The following is a 23,805-nucleotide window of genomic DNA, read 5'->3' as shown; positions in this document are numbered from 1 at the left end:
ACTTGTCTGCCCATTCTGCTAGCCTATCTATGTCCTGTTGCAGTCGATTGGTATCATCCTCACTGCTTGCCACACCCCCAAGTTTGGTGTCATCGACAAATTTAGAAATTCTACTCTGTATGCCAATATCCAGGTCATTTATATGCATCAAAAAAAGCAGTGGCCCCAGCACTGACCCTTGGGGAACACCACTGTCTATCATCCTCCAGTCTGAAAAACAGCCATTTACCACAACTCGCTGTTTTCTATTCTTAAGCCAATTCCTTATCCAAGCTGCCACTGACCCACCTATTCCATGAGCCTCAATTTTGTTAATCAGCCTTCTATGTGGTACTTTGTCAAACGCCTTCCTAAAATCCATGTAGACAACATCTATTGCTTTCCCTTCAACAATCCTCCGTTACTTCGTCAAAATATTCAATTAGATTAGTCAAACACGATCTGCCTTTTACAGATCCGTGTTGGCTCTCCTTTAATTCGTTTAAACCTCTCCAAGTGCTGTTAATTGTTCCCTTGATTATTGTTTTGAAAACTTTACTCACCACTGATGTTAAACTTACACCCTTTCTTGAACAATGGTGTCACATTTGCCACTTTCCAATCCTCAGGCACCTCCCCCGCGTCTAGGGAAGATTCAAAAATTATGGCAAGCACTTCCGCTATCTCCTCCCCCATCAGTCACAGCACTTATGACAATAATCGCTATCTTGACATTGTTTTATTTAGCGAGGGCAGCAGTGAGCTCAGAAACAGGTGTTTGTTTATAGGGATTTGTACAGCATTGACTTGATTTTGATGGCAGCAGGACAATCAAAGGTTACTCATCATTGTCTTGTTTATAAATAACAGAAAATGCTGGAAAAACTCAGCAGGCCAGGCAACATCCGTGGAGAGAAAATAGAGTCAATGTGAACCCTTTGTCAAGACTTGTTTATTTCTGGTACCAGATCAAGCAGACAAAGAATAAAAGAAAGGGGCTTCAACCTGGTCCACAACTCCATGCTGACTGGTCAGCAACTTACATTCAAGTTAAAATGACAGGGACAGGCAATAAATGCTGGCCTTTCCAGTAACGCCCACATCCCCTGAATGAATAAATAAAAACCAAGTTTCTTTTTCTCTCTTTGATGCCTGATCACTACAGAATCATTTGCAATTTAAAGCCCAGTCTACACATAGGAACACAGGAATAATAGGCCAATCAACCTCTCAAGCATGTTCCACCATTCAATAAGATCATGGTGATCTGTGCCGCAGCTCCATTTATGGATCTTTTCTCCATATCCCATGACACTCTTACCTAACAACAATCTATTGATCTCAGTCTTGAAGGTTTTAATTGACCCACCATCCACAGCCTTTCAGGGGGAGAGTTCCAGATTTCCATTTCACTCCTAAATGGCCTAGCTCAAACTTGAAGATTATGCCCTGTTGTTCTGGACTTCCCGGCCAGAGGAAATACCCTATAGAATCCCTTAAACATTTTAAGCACATCTGTTAGATCACCCCTCAACCTTCTAAGTTCAAGGGAATAGTAACCAAGTTTATGGAACCTGTCCTTATAACTTAGCCCTTTAAGACCTGGCATCAATCTGGTGAATCCACACTGTATCCCCACCAAGGCCAATATCTCTTTCCTGAGGTTCGGTGCCCAAAACTGAAAGCAATACTCCAGATGGGGTCTGACTATGGCATTGTACAATTGAAGCATCACTTCCTCACTTCTGAATTCCAACCCATTGAGATAAAGGCCAACATTCCATTAGTCATTTGGATTACTTTTTGCACCTGTGCACTAGCTTTTAGTGATTTGTGTATATGGACACCTCAATCACTTTGTTCCTCCACAGCTCCTAGTCTCTCACCATTTAGAACATATTCTGATTTCTCTTTCTCTGATCCAAATGGATAACCTCACACTTCCCTGCATTGAACTCCATCTGCCAGGCATCAGCCATGGCTCAGTGGTTGCAATCTCGCCCGAGTCAGAAGGTCATGGGTTCAAGTCCCACTCCAGAGACTTGAGTATAAAATCTAAGCTGACACTCAGTGCAATACTGAGGGAGTGCTGCACTGTCAGAGGTGCCATCTTTCGGATGAGACGTTAAACCAAGGCCCCATCTGACGTCTCGGATGGGCAAAAAGAACTCATCGCACTTTTCAAAGAAGAGCAGGGGAGTTCTCCCTGGTGTCCTGGCCATAATTATCCCTCAACCAACATCACTAAAACAGATTATCTGGTCATTATTACACTGCTGTTTGTGGGACGATGCTGTGCGCAAATTGACTGCCACGTTTCCTACATTACAACAGTGACTAGATTACAAAAATACTTAATTGGCTGTAAAGCACTTTGAATGTCCCAAGATTGTGAAAGGCACTATATAAGTGGAAGTTCTTTATTTTGCTATAGTTTTGTCCCTTTGTAGCCTCCTGCTCCCATCCACACAACTTACTGTGCCTAACTTGTCCTCTGTAGACTTGGATATATAAATCTCTGTTCCTTAATCCAAGTCATTAATATATATGGTGAAAAACTAAGATCTCATTACAGATCCCTGGGGAACACCACTTGTTATATCCTGCCAATCAGAGTACATTCCTTTTAGTCTCCTACCTCCCAACCAATTACAAACCCATGTCACAAAGGTTACCTCCAATTCCATTCGCTTTCATTTATGATAACGATCTCTTGTGTGGAACCTTATCAAATGCCTTCATATTTCTTTATTGCTTATCCAAGCTTTACTTAAATCTTGTGGCAGTCTATTAAAAAAAATGAAGTTAATGAAATGAACACCAGTTGCCCAATATCAATCAGCTTCAAATTTACATCATACAACTACAAAAAACATCTCTCCAAAGCAGCAATCACCATAATCATTGAAACAAAATCAAACATTCCTCTCCCCATTTTTCCCCTTTTCTCCTGAAGGGTACAATTCCAACAGTCCTCCAGAACCTTGCCCTTCATGCAATTCTAGGCACCATCAGTCAGCTATTCAAGTTAGGGGCTCATTATACCCAAGCTTGAACTTTTTCTCATCACGGACTACAAATGTAATCTAAGGCAGTTGACTGCTATGTAATGACCCCACTAGCAAACGCACATGCATAGATGTTGGGCGAGGACAGGAGTGACCGAAAATCTGATATCCTTCACAGTCAAGCATCCTGTCAACATTCACTACCTAGGCTCACGTATGAAGACTTGTACCCCAGCAAAGGTCAGTGCTCCAGAAGGTAAGAAAATAGGAAAATTATTGTTCTTTATGTATTTACATTTAAGGAATTATAATTAAAGCACAGAAGTGAAATTTCTAATTGTGCCAATTCCACTCTAGATGATCTTTCAGGAAACACTACAATTGAAGAGTTAAATTCCATTTTTTAAGTATTTGTTGTACTTATAAGAGTGTCAGCTGTGGCGCATTGGGTAGCACCCTCGCCTCTGAGTCAGAAGATTGTGGGTTCAAGTCCCACTCCAGTGACTTGAGCACAAAAATCTAGGTTGACACTCCAGTGCAGTGCTGAGGGTGCACAATCAGAGGTGCCGCCTTTCGGATGAGATGTTAAACCGAGGCCCCGTCTGCTCCCTCAGGTGGACGTAAAAGATCCCATGGCACTATTTTGAAGAAGAGCAGGGGAGTTATCCCCTGTGTCCTGGCCAAGATTTATCCCTCAATCAACATAACAAAAACAGATTATCTGGTCATTATCACATTGCTGTTTGTGGGAGCTTGCTGTGTGCAAATTGGCTACCGTGTTTCCTACATTACAACAGTGACTACACTTCAAAAGTATTTCATTGGCTGTAAAGTGCTTTGGTCGCGAAATGCACTATATACTGTAAATGCAAGTCTTTCTTTTTATTCAGAGGGGTAAATTGATGCAGGGCATTTTATTTAGCTAGCCTAGAATAGCTGAGAGCTAGACAATCCCATTCATAAAAACCAAGAGGGGAACTGGTTTGTAAAATTGAAATATCCAACTGAAGTGTCAGGAGGGAAAGACAACTAATAAGATCAACACTAACTAATTCCAGAGCACTTGATGCTGACACTGGGTTCAGAGAACAATGTTCCATTGCCTAGTACAACATAGTCACTAAATAAATAAATAAATAAAAAATATATATAGTATAAATTTTGTGTCCAAGGCTTAAAGTAGCAAAACCAAGTGGTATAAATAGCAAAATACTGCAGATGCTGGAAATCCGAAATAACAGAAAACGCTGGAAAAACTCAGCAGGCCAGGCAACATCCGTGGAGAGTGTTAACGTTTCAGGTCGGAACCCTTCTTCAGAACTGTTCTGAAGAAGGGTTTCGACCCAAAACGTTAACTCTGTTTCTCTCTCTACGGACGTTGCCTGGCCTGCTGAGTTTTTCCAGCATTTTCTGTTATACAAGTGGTATAAATACTGGTTTCAAAGCTACATTTCCAAACACTTTTTTGTTTTTAAAAAGAAATTGACTGACTCACCCACACAAGAGGCATCCAAAACAAATCACAGTTGATGCACATTTAGCTTTTAAGGCAGCAAAATGGAAAAAGGCGGCAACTGGTTTTTACTTCTGTGCTTCTTGCACCCTGGCCTTTGAAACAAAACAAGTGAACATCAGTAAAAACAGTTCTTAAGTTTTTGACAACAGGACCTGGACTACATCTGTAATCAGTATGGGCCCGATTACACAGCTGTAGTGGGAACATTTGTTTCTGTAAAGTTAGCAGAGTGCAAATGCAAACTTAGGATAATAGTAGATAATTTCCTTGTTTGATAGGGAGATTTGTTTTAAGCAAAACAAAAATGTGGGTGAAGTGAATGCAGCTTTAACAAACACATCAGTGTATGCATAATTCCGTTCTAGTAGATCCATGTCTATGATGGAATGTGTGTAATATTAAAACATCTGGACAAAATGACGAGAGTTTTAAAACCAAGCTTTTAAAAAAATCATCTAAGGGCTCAGCTTATTGTGTTTTTTGCTCATCTCTTAATTTACAGGACCGCTCATGTCATCTGCATTTAATATGGTTATGAAAGCTGAACAGATGTAACATTTAAACAGTTTACATTCCTTAGATTCTAGATGTCTCTTTAGCGTGCTATCAAGCAATTTCCCAAATTCATCACAGTGTGCTTGCATCACAGTTCTAATCCATTAAGTAGGTCAGAAGCTCTCATGTTGGAGCATTTACTGAATCCTAGCTAATTTGTGCATTTTTTTTATTTATGCAACACCAATCCCGAAATCTGCATTTCCAAACAGGAATCACACAAAAACATATAAAGCATTTTGATGGTTGTGTCGAACAAGTAGTTACAAAAGCATCTGTATTTATTTCAGTGTATCATTGCTATTTTAAGAAAATCCTAAAATTTGGACAAAAAGAACATTGGATAATAATGGGAAGTCTGTACGGTGAAATGTAGAAAAATATGCCATCAATTGCTAACTGACAATGAATCACCTTGTTGCACTGTAAATTCTTCTCACCTCCTAATCTAACTGCATTTTGCTTGCTAAAAAAGGCTGATCGTCAGAACTCAAGAACCACCAGTAGCTCCAGTTCCTAAATGGGCTGCCAATCAGGTTTATATGGACCCATAAACATCATACTCAATAAAAATGGTCATGAGGTCACATTATCAAAAATGAGAGATTTGTTTCACCGAAGACTAGACAACACAACCAGTTAGCTCTCTATGATTGAATGAGATCAACTATTAGCTGCAATCCGTCAACACAGATTGGCCAATGCAAGCCTTCCTTCCAGAATTAGTGAAATTGCAGCTCTGATGAGATTAGAGCAAAATTGCCTAACTAGTCAAATACAAATAAAATAAAAAGAATGCACTATTTTTACCCATGATTTGTTTGAAATACATCATGTGACATTTAATACAAAGCCCACAAACAGGAGTGTTTTTTTTTCTTTATAACAATCTTAAAAATTGCTTTGCAAAAATTTTAAAAATTGCTTTTTTTTTGGAGCCAGAGCAAAGGATTCCATCCTTAACTGTGGCCTTTGTTGCTTTCAAAATATATATATTTAGTATCAAACTCTATGAAATTATTTCCCTGCAAAAAATTCTAATAATCTTAATGAAGGACAATTAAAGCAGCACTGCAAACTATATTCTTACAACAACAAAAAATGCATCTTGATTTTATTTTGCTACACATACATATGCCTACAGTTAACATGGGGTTAAAAAGGGTTGTAGGTAATTCAAATGCCAAGATCCTCTTCCAAAACAAACACAAAAGAAATGAATGAGTTAAAGCAAGTATGTGGCACCATTCAGTTTCCATAAAAGTACACTGTCCAGTGTGGGCCTAAGACAGGTATTCAGTTTCATTTTGTCCCAAGATTACTGCAATATATTTAAAATGAAAAAATATGGCAAGTGGAACTTGGCCTACTCTAGGGCTGTATTAGTCTCCCCCCCACCCCCCTCAACCACCCCTAATGATAGCCATTTATAGAAACATTGAATACACAACCAAAATATGTGCGATGTGCAAGACTTCACTTCATGGTGCTCTTACATCAGAGAATCATACATTAAAATATATAGTGTTTAGTTAGTCTAGGTTTAGTTTTAGACTCTGAGGATTACTTCATACAGTAAAACTACAGTACTGTTTTCAGAACCATGTTAAAAGTGCTGACTGTAACAAAAACTGGGTTGTATTATGTGCCCTGCTCCTGGCAATGTGGTCTCTTGGAATCATGCCAAGAACATTCCCCTGTTGAAAGTCTGGTCGGCACTGTACTAACAGGGCTTGTGCAAAATGGTACACCTACAGATTATATTCATTAAATAAAAAGTTCAAACTAATTTATAATGAAACTTAAGAAGATTGTATCCATACTCTGGAGCCATGTTTATATACTGTGCTTTGTAGTAATAACCTATTAATTTTAAATTAAGACAGAAAAATAGGACTAGAGGATATACATTTAAAATCAGTGAAAAGTACATTTAAAAGTTATACTAGGAAGAAGGAGTGACGACTAGTCTAAGTTGTAAAGATAAAAACATTAGGGGTGTTTAAATGGAAGCTGTAATGGAAGAGTTAAGAATACTGTAGAGCTTCAATGCCCAAGTTTTTCTCGTCCTTGACCTTTAAATTCTTATACTGATAGTGAACGATTGCTTCCATTGGTCCAATGCAAGGACTGCATCTCAACTGCATCTAATCCTGGAAAGAAACATTCCCAACAATATCTTCTAGCAAACAGTCTATGGATTATTGATTACAAGGCACAAGATATTTCAGATTTTTGAAATACCAGTTCTCCCATTAATTATTGCATCTGGGTGAATGAATTACTTATCACATTTCATATGAATTCAGGGTGATGAACAAGAACTGTTATAACTATATGGGGTATGTAACTGAAGGCTAATGGGTCCATGAATCAAATGTTTGTTGGTATTGGCAAGACTGTCCTTTCAGATACTTTCTACCCTTCTTTGTTCAAGAGGTTGGGTAGGTGAACTGCTCCCAGAGCTCTGCTCAGTGCCTCATCACTACAACATTGCAGAGATCAGTCATAGAGTTATCTTTTTAATGTTGTAAAGTTAGGACCATTTCAATTGAGGTTAAAGTCTGGAGTCAGCAAAATATTTTTTCTATAAAATAATCTGGATTTAAAAGTCATTTGAAATGTCTGGCAGTGCAAACAAACTTAAAACCTGGCACCTTCCCGTGCAAGCGCAGGAGATGTAACACCTGCCCCTATACCTCCCCCCTTCCCACTGTCCAGGGCCCCAAACACCCCTTCCAGGTGAAACAGCGATTTACTTGTACTTCTTGCAATCTAGTACACTGTATTCGCTGCTCACGATGCGGTCTCCTGTACATTGGGGAGACCAAATGCAGATTGGGTGACCACTTTGCGGAACACCTCCGTTCAGTCCGTAAGGGTGACCCCGAGCTTCCGGTCGCCTGTCATGTTAATTCACCGCTCCATTCCCACTCGGACCTCACCGTCCTTGGCCTCGTGCATTGTTCCACGGAAGCTCAACATGAACTCGAGGAACAGAACCTCATCTTCCGATTAGGCACTTTACAGCCTTCCGGACTCAATATCGAGTTCAACAATTTCAGATCATAACCTCGGCCCCTATTATATTTTTACTTATATTTTTTATCCACCCCTTTGTTTTGGTTTTTCCCCCCCCCCCCCCCGCTTTCCTTTTTTTTTCTCTCTCCCACATGGCAGCTGTCTCTCATTCTGCCAGAACATTTCACACCTAATCTGAACCATCTTTTGTCTCCACTAGTCCTATCACCATCTCGTCTCGTTTTGAATACCTCTTAATGTCTCTTCACTTCTTTTGTTCTCTCCCAGCCCTGCCTTTCGATCTATTTCATTTCCTTTCCAGTTTTGAAAAAGGGTTAGACCCGAAACGTCGACTCTAATTTCTCTCCACGGATGTTGCCTGGGCTGCTGAGTTTTTCCAGCATTTTCTGTTGTTATTTCAAACTTGAATTAACTTGAGGGTGAGCCACTGTACCAAAAAAAAATCCGTTTTTTGATCTGCTCAATGGAGCTCCTTCTTGATACAATGCCAACTTTAAGCATTTCCATTTTCAGTTGATGTCATTAGAATTTAACATAAGCCAAATCAATTTTCAACAGGGCTCTGCGTGACATTCAGTGCCAGTTAATCGAATGCAGGGATTGCTCTGGCCATTCTCCAACTTGCAAATTACTAATACTGGGCTTTATGTGGCTAAATATATTTACAAATGGCTAAAAAGCTGGTGAAAAAAGCATTGTGTCACAGCATCACCAAGTTTAACACTATGACATCTGAACTTCAAATGTAATACAGTCACTGACCGTCTAGTTTTATGGCCTATTAATATTTTTTCCATGTTGCCGTTGCCCAGTAATGGGTAATCATCCTATATACCCTGTGATGCAGGTCTAGTTCTCCAAATTTACAAAGAACCTGATCTTCATCTGAAAATCAATTCCTAAAGATTTCTTTTAAACTGTTGATAAATCTTTTAAACCTTTCAAAACACAAATATTCTATCACAGAATATCTGAAAATCGTAACATTTATTCTTCTGAAAAATTTCTAATGCTAGTTGTAATTTTGAATTACCTGTATATAAATGTCTGGAACTGCAGGATATCTCTGAATTTACTGAACTATATGAATTAACTCCAAATAACTCAGCAGGAAAATACAAGTGGTGCATTATCATCTTTCTCAACCCTACCACTGACTGTGTTGTCAGACTGCTTGTCCGACATCCAGTCCTGGATGAGCCAAAATTTCCTCCATTGGGAAGACCAAAGTCATTGTCTTCAGCTCCCGCCACAAACTGCATCCCCCTCTCTGGCCACTGTCTCAGGCTGAACTAGACTGTTCGCAACCTCGCCATCCTATTCCACCCTCAGCTGAGCTTCCAGTCCCAGATCCATTCCGTCTACAAGCCCACTACCTCTACCTTTCTAATATCGCCCATCTCCAACCATGCCCAACCACATTGACTTGTCTATGCTCTCCTGGCCAGCTTCCATCTTCCACCCTCCAAAAACTTAAGCTCTTCCAAAACTCTGCTGCACCTATCCTAACTTCCCACATTACAACAGTGACTCCCCTTCAAATAGTACTTCATTGACTGTAAAGCACTGAGACATCCGGTGGTCGTGAAAGGCACTATATAAATGCAAGTCTTTCTTTCTTTCTTTCTTTCAAGTCCCACTCACCCATCATCCCTGTGCTTGCTAACCTACACTGGCTCACAGTCCCCTGAATGCCTCCATTTTAAAATTCTCATCCTCGTGTTCAAATTCCTCCATGGCCTTGCCGCTCCCTAGCTCTGTAATCTCCTCCAGCCCTACAATCCTTCAAGAACTCTGTGTTCCTCCAAATCTGGCCTCTTGTCTTGGCAGTCGTGCCTTCAGCTATCTAGGCCCCAAGCTCTGAAATTCCCTCCCTAAACCTCTCCACCTTTAAGAACCTTCTTAAAATCTACCTCTTCGACCAAGCTTTTTGTCACCTGTCCCAATGTCTCCTTCTTTGGCACAGTGTCAAATTTTGTGTGATAACGTTCCTGTGAAAAGCCTTGTGATGTTCTACTAAATTAAAGGCACTATATTAATGCAAGTTGTTATTAAGCTCCTCCAAAGGTTTAGGTTTGATACTTTGTACTGTACTGAGTTAGCCAATCTCAGGGTGGCAATGGTGATGGAAAAAAGTGGCCTCAGCATCCCAGGGCTAGGTAAGTGGGGAAAAAAGCCAGGCTGAGCTTCTGTTGGAAATGTGTGTCAACACTATAATTTGCCAACAATATTTACCGGTTAAACTCGCATATCAAGACTAGCCACTTGGGCAAGGTAATAGAGGACCACTGCCACCCATAAAGCATGAGTCACCACTTTCAGGAGAGAAAGGGTAAGGGGCGAGAAAAAAATATGAATAAATGTCCTATTTTGATGCATAAATATTAATTCAGTTCTAGGGGTAATCTACAGTTCAGCCTTCATTACAATTGTGATCTCGCCTTTAGTGTCTCAATTTATCCAATAAATAACTGAGCCATACAGACCGCAGAGGTCTATGGTTCAAACCTGGAACTATGCTGAGTTAGCTGATCTCAATCAGGGTGATGGTTGGTGGTTGGGGGGGGGAGGAGGGAGGAGGGGGCTACAACTGCCTTTAGCACTCCTGCGTCAGGGAAGGGAAATCAACCATAGTGCCCACTCTGAAGTTTGTGTTGTGTATGTGTGTGGGGTGGATTCCAGTGAGGACAGCTTCAGACTCCATTGTAATGTCCCCAGAGTTGAGGACCCTACTAATACTCACTGCTGAGGTTCACATGAATAGCGATAGGGAATGTGCAACATTCTTGTTAAATTTAGAAAGTAAATTTCAAGTGAAGTATTCCTGATACCCTGGTAGGACTACCATTTTCAGTGTTGCCCACCCATTTGCAGCCTGACACAGTTACCATCAAGTCTGTTATTCTAGCTGATCTGGAGGAACACAAGACTGGCTAACTTGAAGTGCATGTGATAAACTGTAAACAATACAAAAACAAATTTAAAATAGACCTTCTATCCTAGAAACCTTCCACTCTTTGTACCTTTTTAAAAGATTACACACTATAATTCAGTGAAAACGATAGAGATAATGCTGAACGGTCAACTTTACTTGGCACAAACCATTGAAAACATGTAACAAAACATTTCCAATCTTATCCAGCAACCATGTTTTACCTGCATGTGCTTTGAGAGAATCTTTCTGTTCTTGTATCAGTATTACAAGAAAAAGCTGCAAATGCACTCAGCAAAAAACAAATTCAGAATAACACAAAACAAAAGGTTAGGAAGTTTACTTCTTTAGCAATGTTTTTATATACTTCATCAACATAGAATAGAATCATAGAACCTTACAGCACAGAAGGAGGCCATTCATAGAAACATAGAAGATAGGAGCAGGAGTAGGCCATTCGGCCCCTCGAGCCTGCTCTGCCATTCAATGAGATCAAGGCTGATCAAACTCCTGTCCCTGCTTTCTCCCCATATCCTTTAGAAATATATCCAACTCCTTCTTGAATATATTTAATGAATTGGCCTCTACTGCCTTCTGTGGTAGAGAATTCCACAGGTTCACCACTCCCTGGGTGAAGAAATTCCTCCTCATCTCTGTCCTAAATGGCTTACCCCTTATCCTTAGGCTGTGACCCCTGGTTCTGGACTCCCCGACCATCGGGAACATCATTCCTGCATCTAGTCTGTCCAGTCCTGTCAGAATTTTATAAGTTTCAATGAGATCCCCTCTCATTCTTCTAAACTCCAACGAGTATAATCCCAATCGACCCATTCTCTCCTCATAAGTCATTCCTGCCATCCCAGGTATCAGCCAGGTGAATATTCGCTGCACTCCCTCCATGGCAAGAACATCCTTCCTCAGATAAGGTGACCAAAACTGCACACAATACTCAAGATGTGGTCTCACCAAGGCCCTGTACAACTGCAGCAAGGCATCCTTGTTCCTGTACTCAAACCCTCTCACTACGAAGGCCAACATACCATTTGCCTTCTTAACCACCTGCTGCACCTGCATGCTTACCTTCAGCGATTGGTGCACAAGGACACCCAGGTCTCGTTGCACTTCCCCTTCTCCCAATCTATTGCCATTCAGATAATAATCTGCCTTCCTGTTTTTGACACCAAAGTGGATAACCTCGCATTTATCCACGTTATATTGCTTCTGCCCAATCACCCGACCTGTCCAAATCATCCTGGAGTTTCTCGGCATCCTCCTCACAGCACACACGCCCACCCAGCTTTGTGTCGTCTGCAAACTTGGAGATATTACATCTAGTTCCCTCGTCTAGATCATTAATATATATAGTGAATAGCTGGGGTCCAAGGACCGATCCCTGTGGTACCCCACTAGTCACTGCCTGCCACTCGGAAAAAGACCCGTTTATTCCAACTCTTTGCTTTCTGTCTGCCAACCAGTTCTCTATCCAAGTCAATACCTTGCCCCCAATCCCATGTGCCTTAACTTTACACGCTAATATCTCTTATGCGGGACCTTATCGAAAGCCTTTTGAAAGTCCAAATACACCACATCCACTGGTTCTCCCTTATCTATTTTACCAGTTACATCCTCAAAAAATTCCAGCAGATTAGTCAAGCACGATTTACCTTTTGTAAATCCATGTTGACTTTGTCTGATCCTGTCACTGTTTTCCAAGTGCTCTGCTATTACATCTTTTATAATGGACTCTAGCATTTTCCCCACTACCGATGTCAGACTTACCGGTCTGTAATTCCCCGTTTTCTCTCTACCACCTTTTTTTTAAATTCGGCCCATCATGCCTGCTCTTTGCCTGCCTCCAATTTAGTCCCACACCTCAGCTTTTTCCCCATAACCCTTCAAATTAGTCCTAATCAAGTATATGTCCAATTGTCTTTTGAAAGTTCCTATTGTAGGTCCCTTAGTCAGAAATTTATAATGAGGAACAAGGAAATGGCAGAGCAATTAAACAAATACTTTGGTTTTTGTCTTCACGGAAGAGGACACAAATAGCTTCCCAGAAATGTTAGGGAACCAAGGGTGTAGTGAGAAGGAGGAATTAAAGGAAATTAGTAAAAAAAAGTGCTGGAGCAATTAATGGGACTGAAAGCCGATAAATCACCAGGGCCTAATAATCTGCATCCCAGAGTACTAAAAGAGGTAGCCATGGAAATAGTGGATGCATTGGTTGTCATCTTCCAAAATTCTAGATTATGGAACAGTTCCTGCAGATTGGAGGGTGGCAAATGTAACCCCACTATTTAAAAAAAGGAGGGAGAGAGAAAACAGGGAACTACAGACCGGTTAGCCTAACATCAGTAGTAGGGAAACTGCTAGAGTCTATTATAAAGGGATGCGATAACAGGACACTTAGAAAATATCAAAGGGATTAGACAAAGTCAACATGGATTTATGAAAGGGAAATCATGTTTGACAAACCTACTGGAGTTTTTTGAGGATGTAACTGGTAGAATAGATAAGGGAGAACCAGTGGATGTGGTGTATTTGGATTTTCAGAAGGCCTTTGATAAAGTCCCACATAAGAGGTTAGTGTGCAGAATTAAAAGCACATGGGATTGGGGGTAATATACTGACATGGATTGAAAATTGGTTAACAGACAGGAAACAAAGAGTAGGAATAAACGGGTCTTTTCGGGGTGGCAGGCGGTGACTAGTGGGGTACCGAATTACAGTATGCAGACGACACTTGCGTCTGCGCACACTCGGCAGTCGAACTCCAAACCATCGTTAACACCTTCACCGAAGCATACGAGAGCATGGGCCTTACACTAAACATCCATAAGACAAAGGTCCTCTACCAACCTGCCCCCGCCATACAGTACTGCCCCCCACCACGCAGTACAGATCCACGACAAGGCCTTGAACAATGTGGACCACTTTCCATACCTCGGGAGCCTTCCATCAACAAGGGCAGACGTCGATGACGAAGTCCAACACCACCTTCAGTGTGCCAGTGCAGCCTTTCGTCGCCTGAGGAAGAGTGTGTTTGAAGACCAGGACCTCAAACCCGACACCAAGCTCATGGTCTACAGAGCAGTAGCAATACCCGCCGTCCTGTATGCCTCAGAGACATGGACCATGTACAGCAGGCACCTCAAAGCACTGGAGAGGTAGCACCAATGCTGCCTCCGCAAGATTCTGCAAATCCATTGGCAGGATAGGCGCACCAACATCCGTGTTCTCGCTCAGGCCAACATCCCCAGCATCGAAGCTTTGATCACGCTCGGTCAACTCCGATGGACGGGTCACATCGTCCGCATGCCCGATACGAGACTCCCAAAACAAGCGCTCTACTCGGAGCTCCGACACAGCAAGAGAGCCCCAGGTGGGCAGAGGAAACGCTTCAAGGACACCCTCAAAGCCTCCTTGAAAAAGTGCAACACCCCCACCGACACCTGGGAATCCCTGGTCCAAGACCGTACAAAGTGGAGGAGAAGCATCCGGGAAGGCGCCAAATACCTTGAGTCTCTTCGCCGGGAACAAGCGGAAGCCAAGCGCAAACAGCGGAAGGAGCGCACGTCAACCCAAGCCACCCGCCCCTTCAACCACCATCTGCCCCACCTGTGACAGAGACTGTAGGTCCCGCATTGGACTCATCAGTCACCTGAGAACTAATTTTTAATCTTCGGTTCCGAGGGACTGTCGAAGAAGACGACCACCGCAGGGATCAGTGCTTGGGTCCCAGCTATTCACAATATATATCAATGATTTGGATGAGGGAACCAAATGTTATATTTCCAAGTTTGCTGACGACACAAAACTAGGTGGGATTGGGAGTTGTGAGGAGGATGCAGAGGGGCTTCAAGGCAATTTAGACAAGTTGAGTGAGTGGGCAAATACATGGCAGATGCAGTATAACATGGATAAATGTGAAGTTATCCACTTGGTAGGAAAAACAGAAAGGCAGGGTATTATTTAAATGGTGATAGATTGGGAAATGTTGATGTACAAAGGGACCTGGGTGTCCTTGTACATCAGCCATTGAAAGCAAACATGCAGGTGCAGCAAGCAGTTAGGAAGGCAAATGGCATGTTGGCCTTCATTGCAAGAGGATTGAGTACAGGAGCAAGGATGTCTTATACATTTATACAGGGCCTTGGTGAGACCACACCTGGAGTACTGTGTGCAGTTTTGGTCTCCTTACCTAAGAAAGGATATACTTGCCATAGAGGAAGTGCAGCAAAGGTTCACCAGACTGATTTCTGGGATGGCAGGACTGTCGTATGAGGAGTGAGTGGGTCGACTAGGCCTGTATTCACTAGAGTTTAGAAGAATGAGGGGATCTCATTGAAACGTATAAAATTCTGACAGGGTTAGACAGACTGGATGTTTCCCCTGGCTGGGGGGGTCTAGAACAAGGGGTCACAGTCTCAGAATATGGGGTAGGACATTTACAACTGAAAATGAGGAGAAATTTCTTTACTCAGGAGGGTGGTGAACTTGTGGAATTCTCTACCACAGAAGGCTGCGGAGGCCAAGTCACTGAATATATGTTAGAAGGAGCTAGATAGATTTCTAGACACAAAAGGCATCAAGGGGTATGGGGAGAGAGCAGGAATATGGTATTAAGATAGAGGATCAGGAATAGGGTCCTGAATTTAAATAAAGGAAACTACGATGGTATGAGGCACGAATTGGGTAGGATTGATTGGGGAATGGCCCTCAAAGGGTTGACGGTGGATAGGCAATGGCAAACATTCAAAGACCGCATGGATGAACTAAAGAAGTTGTTCATCCCAGTTTGGGATAAGAATAAAACAAAAAGGGTGACTCAACTGTGGCTAACAAGGGAAATTAGGGATAGCATAAGATCCAAGGAGAGGGCATATAAATTGGCCAGAAAAAGTGGTAACCCTGAGGATTGGGAGCAGTTTAGGATTCAACAAAGGAGGACAAAGGGATTCAACAAAGGAGGACAAAGGGATTAATTAAGAAGGGGAAAATAGAATATGAAAGCAAGCTTTCAGGGAACATAAAAACTGACTGTAAGAGCTTTTATAGATATGTGAAGAGAAAAAGATTAGTGAAATCAAGTGTAGGTCCCTTGCAGTCAGAATCAGGGAAAGTTATAATGGGGAACAAAGAAATGGCAGACCAATTAAATGCATATTTTGGTTCTGTCTTCACAAAGGAGGACACAAATAACCTCACAGAGATGTTGGAGAACATAGGGTCTGATGAGAGGGAGGAACTGAAAGAAATCAGTATTTGTAGGGAAATGGTGTTAGGGAAATTGACGGGATTGAAGGCCGATAAATCCCCAGGGCCTGATAATCTACATCCTAGGGTATTTAAGGAGGTGGCCCTAGAAATAGTAGATGCATTGCTGATCATCTTCCAAAATTCGCTGGAATCTGGAACTGTACCCATGGATTGGAGGGTAGCTAATGTTACCCCACTATTCAAAAAGGGTGGTAGAGAGAAAGCGGGGAATTACAGACCGGTAAGCCTGACATCGGTAGTGGGGAAAATGCTAGTTCCATTATAAAGGATGTAATAGCTGAGCACTTGGAAAACAGTGACAGGATCGGACAAAGTCAACATGGATTTACAAAAGGTAAATCGTGCTTGACTAATCTACTGGAATTTTTTGAGGCTGTAACTGGGAAAATAGATAAGGGAGAACCAGTAGATGTGGTGTATTTGGACTTTCAAAAGGCTTTCGATAAGGTCCCGCATAAGAGATTAGCGTGTAAAGTTAAGGCACATGGGATTGGGGGCAAGGTATTGACTTGGATAGAGAACTGGCTGGCGGACAGAAAGCAGAGAGTAGGAATTAACAGGTCTTTTTCCGAGTGGCAGGCAGTGACAAGTGGAGTACTGCAGGGATCGGTCCTTGGACCCCAGCTATTCACAATATACATTAATGATCTAGACGAGGGAACTAGATGTAATATCTCCAAGTTTGCAGACGACACAAAGCTGGGTGGGCGTGTGTGCTGCGAGGAGGATACCGAGAAAGTCCAGGATGATTTGGACAGGTTGGGTGATTGGGCAGAAGCGTGGCAGATGCAATATAACGTGGATAAATGCGAGGTTATCCACTTTGGTGTCGCCTTATCTGAGGAAGATGTTCTAGCCATGGAAGGAGTTCAGCAAAGATTCACAAGGCTGATCCCTGGGATGGCAGGAATGACGTATGAGGAGAGATTGGGTCGATTGGGATTATACTCGCTGGAGTTTAGAAGAATGAGAGGGGATCTCATCGAAACTTATAAAATTCTGACAGGTCTGGACAAACTAGATGCAGGTAGAATGTTCCCAATGGTCGGAGAGTCCAGAACCAGGGGTCATAGTCTAAGGATAAGGGGTAAGCCATTTAGGACAGAGATGAGGAAGAATTCCTTCACCTGTGGAATTCTCTACCACAGAAAGCGGTTGAGGCCAAGTCTTTAAATATATTCCAGAAGGAGTTAGATATATTTCTTAGAGCTAAAGGTATCAAGGGATATGGGGAGAAGGCAGGTACAGGGTACTGAGTTTGGATGATCAGCCATGATCTCATCGAATGGCGGAGCAGGCTCGAGGGGCCGAATGGCCTACTCCTGCTCCTATCTTCTATGTTTCTGTTTCTATGAACGGCGGAGCAGGCTCAAAGGGCCGAATAGCCTACTCCTGCTCCTATTTTTCTATGTTTCTATGAATCTGCTTCTACCACCCTTTCAGGTAGCGCGTTCCAGATCTTAACAACTCTCTGAAAAGATTTCCCCTCATTTCCCCTCTAGTTCTTTTGCCAATTATTTTAAATCTGTGACCTCTGGTTATCAACCCACTTGCCAGAGGAAACGGTTTCCCCTTACTTGCTCTATCAAAGCCCCTCAGTATCGTTCTATAATTATATTAAAAAATGCCAGTTGTCCAATGGGCTGTTTGTACAAACACATTAAGTAAAGCAGACAGCTCATCATTAGAAGACACACCTACATGTGAGGGGGATCTGTTCTTGGTAATTGGATTTTTTAACAGTACTGACATTATCTACTCTGAGTGGCTTCAATCTCACTGGGTGGCTCATCTGAAGTCAAAATTCAGCCAGTAAACAGCAATTTAAATTAGATGATCAGTAAACACAACAGTGCAATAAAAAGTTAGGAAATTTAAACAAACAATGCTGAGATTTAAAACAGACTTCACAAACATACATCCAGGACTTGAAAACAGGAGGTAACTTTCAATTTCAATTGTAGGCCTCCTAAATTAAGAATCAAAACATCACTTGTTTGGTGTTTTTTTTTCTCCTTTGTCCCCAAGGTAGTTCTGTCATCAAGCTAAACGTTGAAAGTGTTGAAAAAGTGCAGTATCATCACAACTTCCGCAAGCAGGCATTTGGACTACTTGAGTAAAAAGAAACACTTGCATTTATATAGCGCCTTTCCACACACACACACAGTCAAAGAGGTAGGTTTTAAGGAGTGCCTTAAAGGAGGAGAGAGGTGTGGAGAAGTGGAAAGCTTTAGGGAGGGAATTCCAGAGGTTAGGGCTTAGACTGCTGAAGGCACGGCCACCAATGGCAGGGCGAAGGAAGTGGGGATGGACAAGAGGCCCGAATTGGAGGAACGCAAGAGTTCTCAGAGGGTTAGAGATAGAGAGCAGTGAGGCAATGAAAGGATTTGAACATGAGGATGAGAATTTTAAAATGGAGGCGTTTGGGAACAGGGAGCCAATGTAGGTCAGTGAACACGGGGTGATGGGTGAAAGGGGCTTAGTGCAAGTTAGGTTATGGGCAGTAGCGTTTGGATGAGCTTAAGTTTATGGAGGGTGGAAGATGGGAGCTTGTAACTTGGAAACAGCAGTTTCGTTCCTGTAATTTCAGAATCACCTCAAAACACCCTTATCAATGTGATAATTACATACAAAAGAGCAGAAGTGAAAAAAGGAACGTCTCTCTGAAAACAGAACGTCTCATCACAGTGGTGGTTGAAAGTCACTATATTATACACAATATGCTTTGAACTATTGACATGTGACACCACTAAAAATATACCCCCATCACATGCCAAACTGGTCAAGTAATAATCAACAGAATCACTACTTTTACTATCAGTTATAAACGGAAATAAAATGACTTAACAGCATAGAGTTCAAATTTGGTAAGAATCACAATCATGTGCTACATTTCCTATTGTGCTCCCTGTAAAAACTCCCTCGGCCCCTGTTACACATTTTTTCTTGTAATTTTTCCACTCCTTTTCCCGCCCCCCCCCTTTCCTTTTGTTTCTCTCTCACACCTGGCAGCTATTTCTTGCCCTGCCAGTACACTTTACACCTAATCTCAGCCTATTACCATCTCGTCTAGCTCTTTTGTTTCTTCCACTTCTTTTGTCCGATCGCAGCCCTGCTTTCGATCTATTTTCTTCTCTTTCCAGTTTTGAAGAAGGGTTCGACCCGAAACGTCAACTCAAATTTCTCTCCACGGATGTTGCCTGACCTGCTGCGTTTTTCCAGCATTTTCTGTTGTTATTACTGATAGTCAATCCTGAAATCCTATATTACTGCATGCTCATTTGATTTCAGCAGAGCCTGGCAATCATGATCCGAAGTTATTCACTAAATTATTTACTAAAGATCTATATTGCTTATGTACTCACAATCTACGATGCAGCATCCCAGAGCCCATTTTCTAACCTGCGCTAAAGCCAAATTCCTCATTATTCCTGCTAAATTCTACTGGTATCCCATGTCCCCAAGAATTAACTTTATGACTCTCATCCGCCCCTTCAAATTCTTAAGTAACCTAGCTGCTCCTTACCTCGGATCTCCTCCAGCACATAGTCCCAGCGCATACCCTCTACTCCTCCGATACTTGTCTATTTATGCTTCAACCTCACCATTGCTCGCTGCTCCTTCAGCCACTATGGCCTTGCCCTCAAACTCCCTCCCTTGCTACCTCTCTTCCTCCCTTCACAAACCTCCTTAAAAACGTTCCTTTTTGACTGTGCTTCTCTCACCTCTCGACTTCCTCCTCTTTCTCCCTTCTGCTCGGTGTCCTCTTGATTATCCACCACCCAATAAAGTGCTGATGATTCTCTGTATATAAGAAGTGCTATTTAAATCTAAGTTGTTGTTGGTCTATAGCTATAAACACAATTAAGCGACTAACAAATTTAGCCAGGCGACAACACAGCCTACTAGCCTCAAAAGTGAATTTGCATACTGGAGTATTTTTTTCCAACTTACAGAATATGCTATTTGTTTTGAATATGCAGTAGTTACTATACATGGTAAAAGAAACACTTATACAAAAATCCAAATTCCAACATTGCTTACTTATGTGTCAGTACCTAGATAACAGTCTCTCCCAGTACGACCTTATTTCTGTACAGACAAGTGACCTACCCAAGGCTATAACAACACAAACAGTGACTGTTGTTCACAGTCGTTATTCACAGAACAGTTACTGAATGCAAATTTGTGTAACTCCTATTCATAAGGTTACACAAAGAAATGCCAGTCTTTGTGCAGTTGCATTCGCACATATTTAAGCAAGGATAGCATCAGGATTGCTGGTGTATTTTAGCCAGTTGCAAAAAATATGCATAACAGCCTGCTTGCCCAGATCAACTGTACAAAATACAGTAGATCTTCTTTATAAGGCTCTCTAATATTTCCTGGCCTGATATAGAATTGCTGTTTATAGTTCAATCACAAGTAAAGCATCCCATTTACAAAATGCTTCTTTGTACAGTTCCATAGACAGTGTTGGGAGGGGGAGGGGATAGGTCTATTGTATATACAAAAAATAATTCCCCCCCCCCAATTTAGAAAAGTGCCCTCTGGGGATCATTACAGGCAAAAACTGGAATTTTCAATGTGATAGTCACATGACACCATACTTTTCAGTGCTACCTCCTGGGTGAGTCACTAACAGATACATGCATCAACACAGACACCCTATATAATTCCAAAAACTGAAGGCCAAGGACACTTTAGGGTCATTGCTGGAGGATCTATATTTTAGCACGTCCAGTATTCAAAAAAGTTGGGGGGTTTTCCTCAATCCATGGCTTTGTCAGTAAAATCCACTTACTCCTATGCATGTTTCAATTAATATTTTTGCTGTACTACCTTCACACCGATAGACTGTAAAACAACTGAAGATGCAAACTATGTACTGTAAAATTACAGTACTTACAAATATAAATGTGTTGCTGATTGGAAGCAGATTTTCTGCCAAATACTAGTCGCCAGTTATCAACACGCCACCTTAAAGCATAAATATATTTACATGTTTTTCTTTAAAAAGGAAAACTTACTAAGATGGCTGCAGCACTAAATAACAATGATTGAAAAAATATTTTGCTTTAAGTTGTCATTGGTGACAGGGAACGAACTATAGCAATGCTTTCATTGGTATAAAGACCTATAAATCACCAACATACGAGTTACAGAGGGCTTTACACAAATGGAAAGACAACTGTGACACTTGCACTGGTGTGTTTTGTTCATTCTGTGGGCCGTGTGGCTCCTGGCTGAATTATAAGTTCAGCCTTCAATGCAACTTAGAAATGCTTCGGTTGTTTCAAGGAGGTCTGGCTCCTACTGTGATAGCATCAAAAGAATTATACCGTACTGCCTCTATCGTATTTCTATCCGTGTGATCAAGGAAAGATCACTAGTTAATTATCAATCACTATGAAAGGATCTGTACTTCTAGAATTTATTGCCAAAATGGATGTTTCCACTTTTAGAAACCTCATGCCACCGCTTGCCTAATTACTTGGGTGGAAATTCACAACTCCCAAGCTCCTCGCCTGTGTGATTTCGGACACGCGTGACTGCTTCTCGAATCCCACACGTGTGAATTCTCAAACTTCTGCGGCCACTGAAACAACTAGCCTCAGATCACAGCCACAAAACAGATAGCAATCGGCTCCCCACAGTGTCAACCATCGAGCGCACTCACTGGCGGGTTTGATTTTGAGCTGAATGAAGCACGGCTAAAAACGTGGGTGTGCTGACGGCATTCCTAGGATCAACACCATCGACCGGTTCCCCCTCAAACCGAACATTTTTTCTCCCCTGAAAAATTCTAATTTTAGTTCCACCTCCGCGAATTTGTGTAAAGAAAATTCAGCCTGAAAAATCAGCACATCACAGATCAGGACACTTGCAAGTTTAAAGAGAAAGAGAGAATGCAGGATAAAGAAGGCAATACCCCCCCCCCAAAAAAAAAACCTATGCGACAGAGGAGGCTACACGGCCGCTTAGACTCTCGGATGTTTGCACTATTTTTAACAGCAGCTCCAATGTAATGGTCGCTGCGAGTTCCGCCGAGAGAGAAATGGGCTGACGCCGCGGATCCTTTCGGGTCTGCAGAAATTCGGGGGGAGGGGGATAGAAAACAAACAGACACTTTGGCACCAACCTACCGAGATTTAAAGCTCGACGCTTCGGGCCCTTCTGCCGCAGCGAGAGAGAGAAAAAAAACTCGAAGAAGGACACACACAAAAAAAAATAACACAAGAGGAACAATCTGGGGCTTTAACCCTTTCCCAATCCACAAATGGCACTCACGCTTTTCAACGAAAGCAGTCCGCTCGCTGCCCCTTTAACCTGCGACAAAACCGGGTAAATGTGGGGGGTTTCAGCGCAGATCCATTGCGCCCGGTTGGAAATCCCAAAGTTGGCCAAGTAACTTTCTAAAGCTGACCTCCGCCATAACTAAGCGGAAAAGTAGTCGCCCGGTGACATCATCATATTCCCCACTTGAACTGCTCTCTCACACTCACTCTGCCAACTGTTGTGATCGCAACTCTTTCACATCGCACTCTGCGTGGGATGCTGGGAGAAAATGTTAGTGATTAAAACTTTTAATAATATATATAAAAAGAAAATGCTAATTTCGAACCAGTTGTGTGAGTTGCTGCCATTGCACGATGCACACTCGCCTCTGCATGAGGTACCAATACCTGCATCCCCCCCACACACGAGTTCGAATCAGACGGAACCTTGAACTTTTTAAACATTGCAAGAAGCTGCTGATCTTTATGCTGGTGGTGTTCACGGGCCATGGGAAATATGCATTTGTTTTTCGTGGGGGAGGGGAGGTGTAACTCTTCTAATTGCATCCTTAAGGAGACAACAAAAGTGCCCCCTTTTTAGAGGGGCACACAAACAATAAACACCCACATCATACCGAAGAACAGGAAACTTAACAAATTAAATCATAATATTCGGGGGAGGTGTCGTGTTAAATATGTTACTTAAGAAGTAAGTTAAAAGTTTTCTATTTGTTCCACCAGTGTTGAAAGACGAGCGCCTTGATGACGCCAGGCAGTTGAAATAAGATATTGGATCTTGATGGTCCGGAATTACAGCCATGATCAGTATGTTACCGGGGCACAGAGACAGTACACTGTAAATAGCAAGTGAAATTCCATCGCGGTCATTTGACCAGCCCAGCCTGTTAGCTACCACCGCAGAATGAGGGCGTGTTTATACTATAGCTGTCTGAGCACCCCACTGCCACAAAATATTTAAAACGTCTCTGTGTACGTTTATAAAGTGTCCTGAGGGTTCAATTGATCAGATGAACAGGTTTTAAAACATTATACATAAGATACTGCAGATGTTGGAAATCTGAAACGAAAACAGAAAATGTTGGAAAAACACTCAGTAGGTCAATCAGCATCTATGGGGAGAACAGACAAGTTAACGTTTCAGGTTCAGTTCCTACCTTGTCCTCACCTTTCACCCCACCAGCCTCCACATTCAAC

The 23,805-nt window shown here is 42.0% G+C and overlaps 1 protein-coding gene across 8 annotated transcripts in view; it reads right to left on the bottom strand.

Annotated features, from left to right (window-relative positions):
• The window catches only part of LOC147111144 (RAF proto-oncogene serine/threonine-protein kinase-like), a 95,283-nt gene extending 72,269 nt beyond the window's left edge, over positions 1 to 23,014 (bottom strand). Inside the window, exons 1-3 of one of the 8 annotated variants that reach the window (XM_086001735.1) lie at positions 22,938 to 23,014; positions 4,483 to 4,595; positions 2,655 to 2,766 (exon numbers count right to left, since the gene is read on the bottom strand). The gene's annotated coding sequence lies outside the window, so the exon portion shown is untranslated. Of the gene's footprint in view, positions 1 to 2,654; positions 2,767 to 4,482; positions 4,596 to 19,838; positions 19,858 to 21,992; positions 22,198 to 22,458; positions 22,478 to 22,603; positions 22,813 to 22,937 lie in introns of those variants that run through there. The other 7 variants (XM_086001733.1, XM_086001736.1, XM_086001734.1 and 4 more) reach the window with 7 other exon arrangements.
• Between the last annotated feature and the right edge of the window lie 791 nt (positions 23,015 to 23,805).

This window comes from Somniosus microcephalus, chromosome 11 (genome assembly GCF_052327205.1).
Source record: "Somniosus microcephalus isolate GS21.2 chromosome 11, FLI_Smic_1.0, whole genome shotgun sequence".
NCBI lineage: Eukaryota > Metazoa > Chordata > Chondrichthyes > Squaliformes > Somniosidae > Somniosus > Somniosus microcephalus.
Note: the sequence above shows the minus strand (reverse complement) of the source record. Positions and strands in the feature narration are given on the sequence as shown.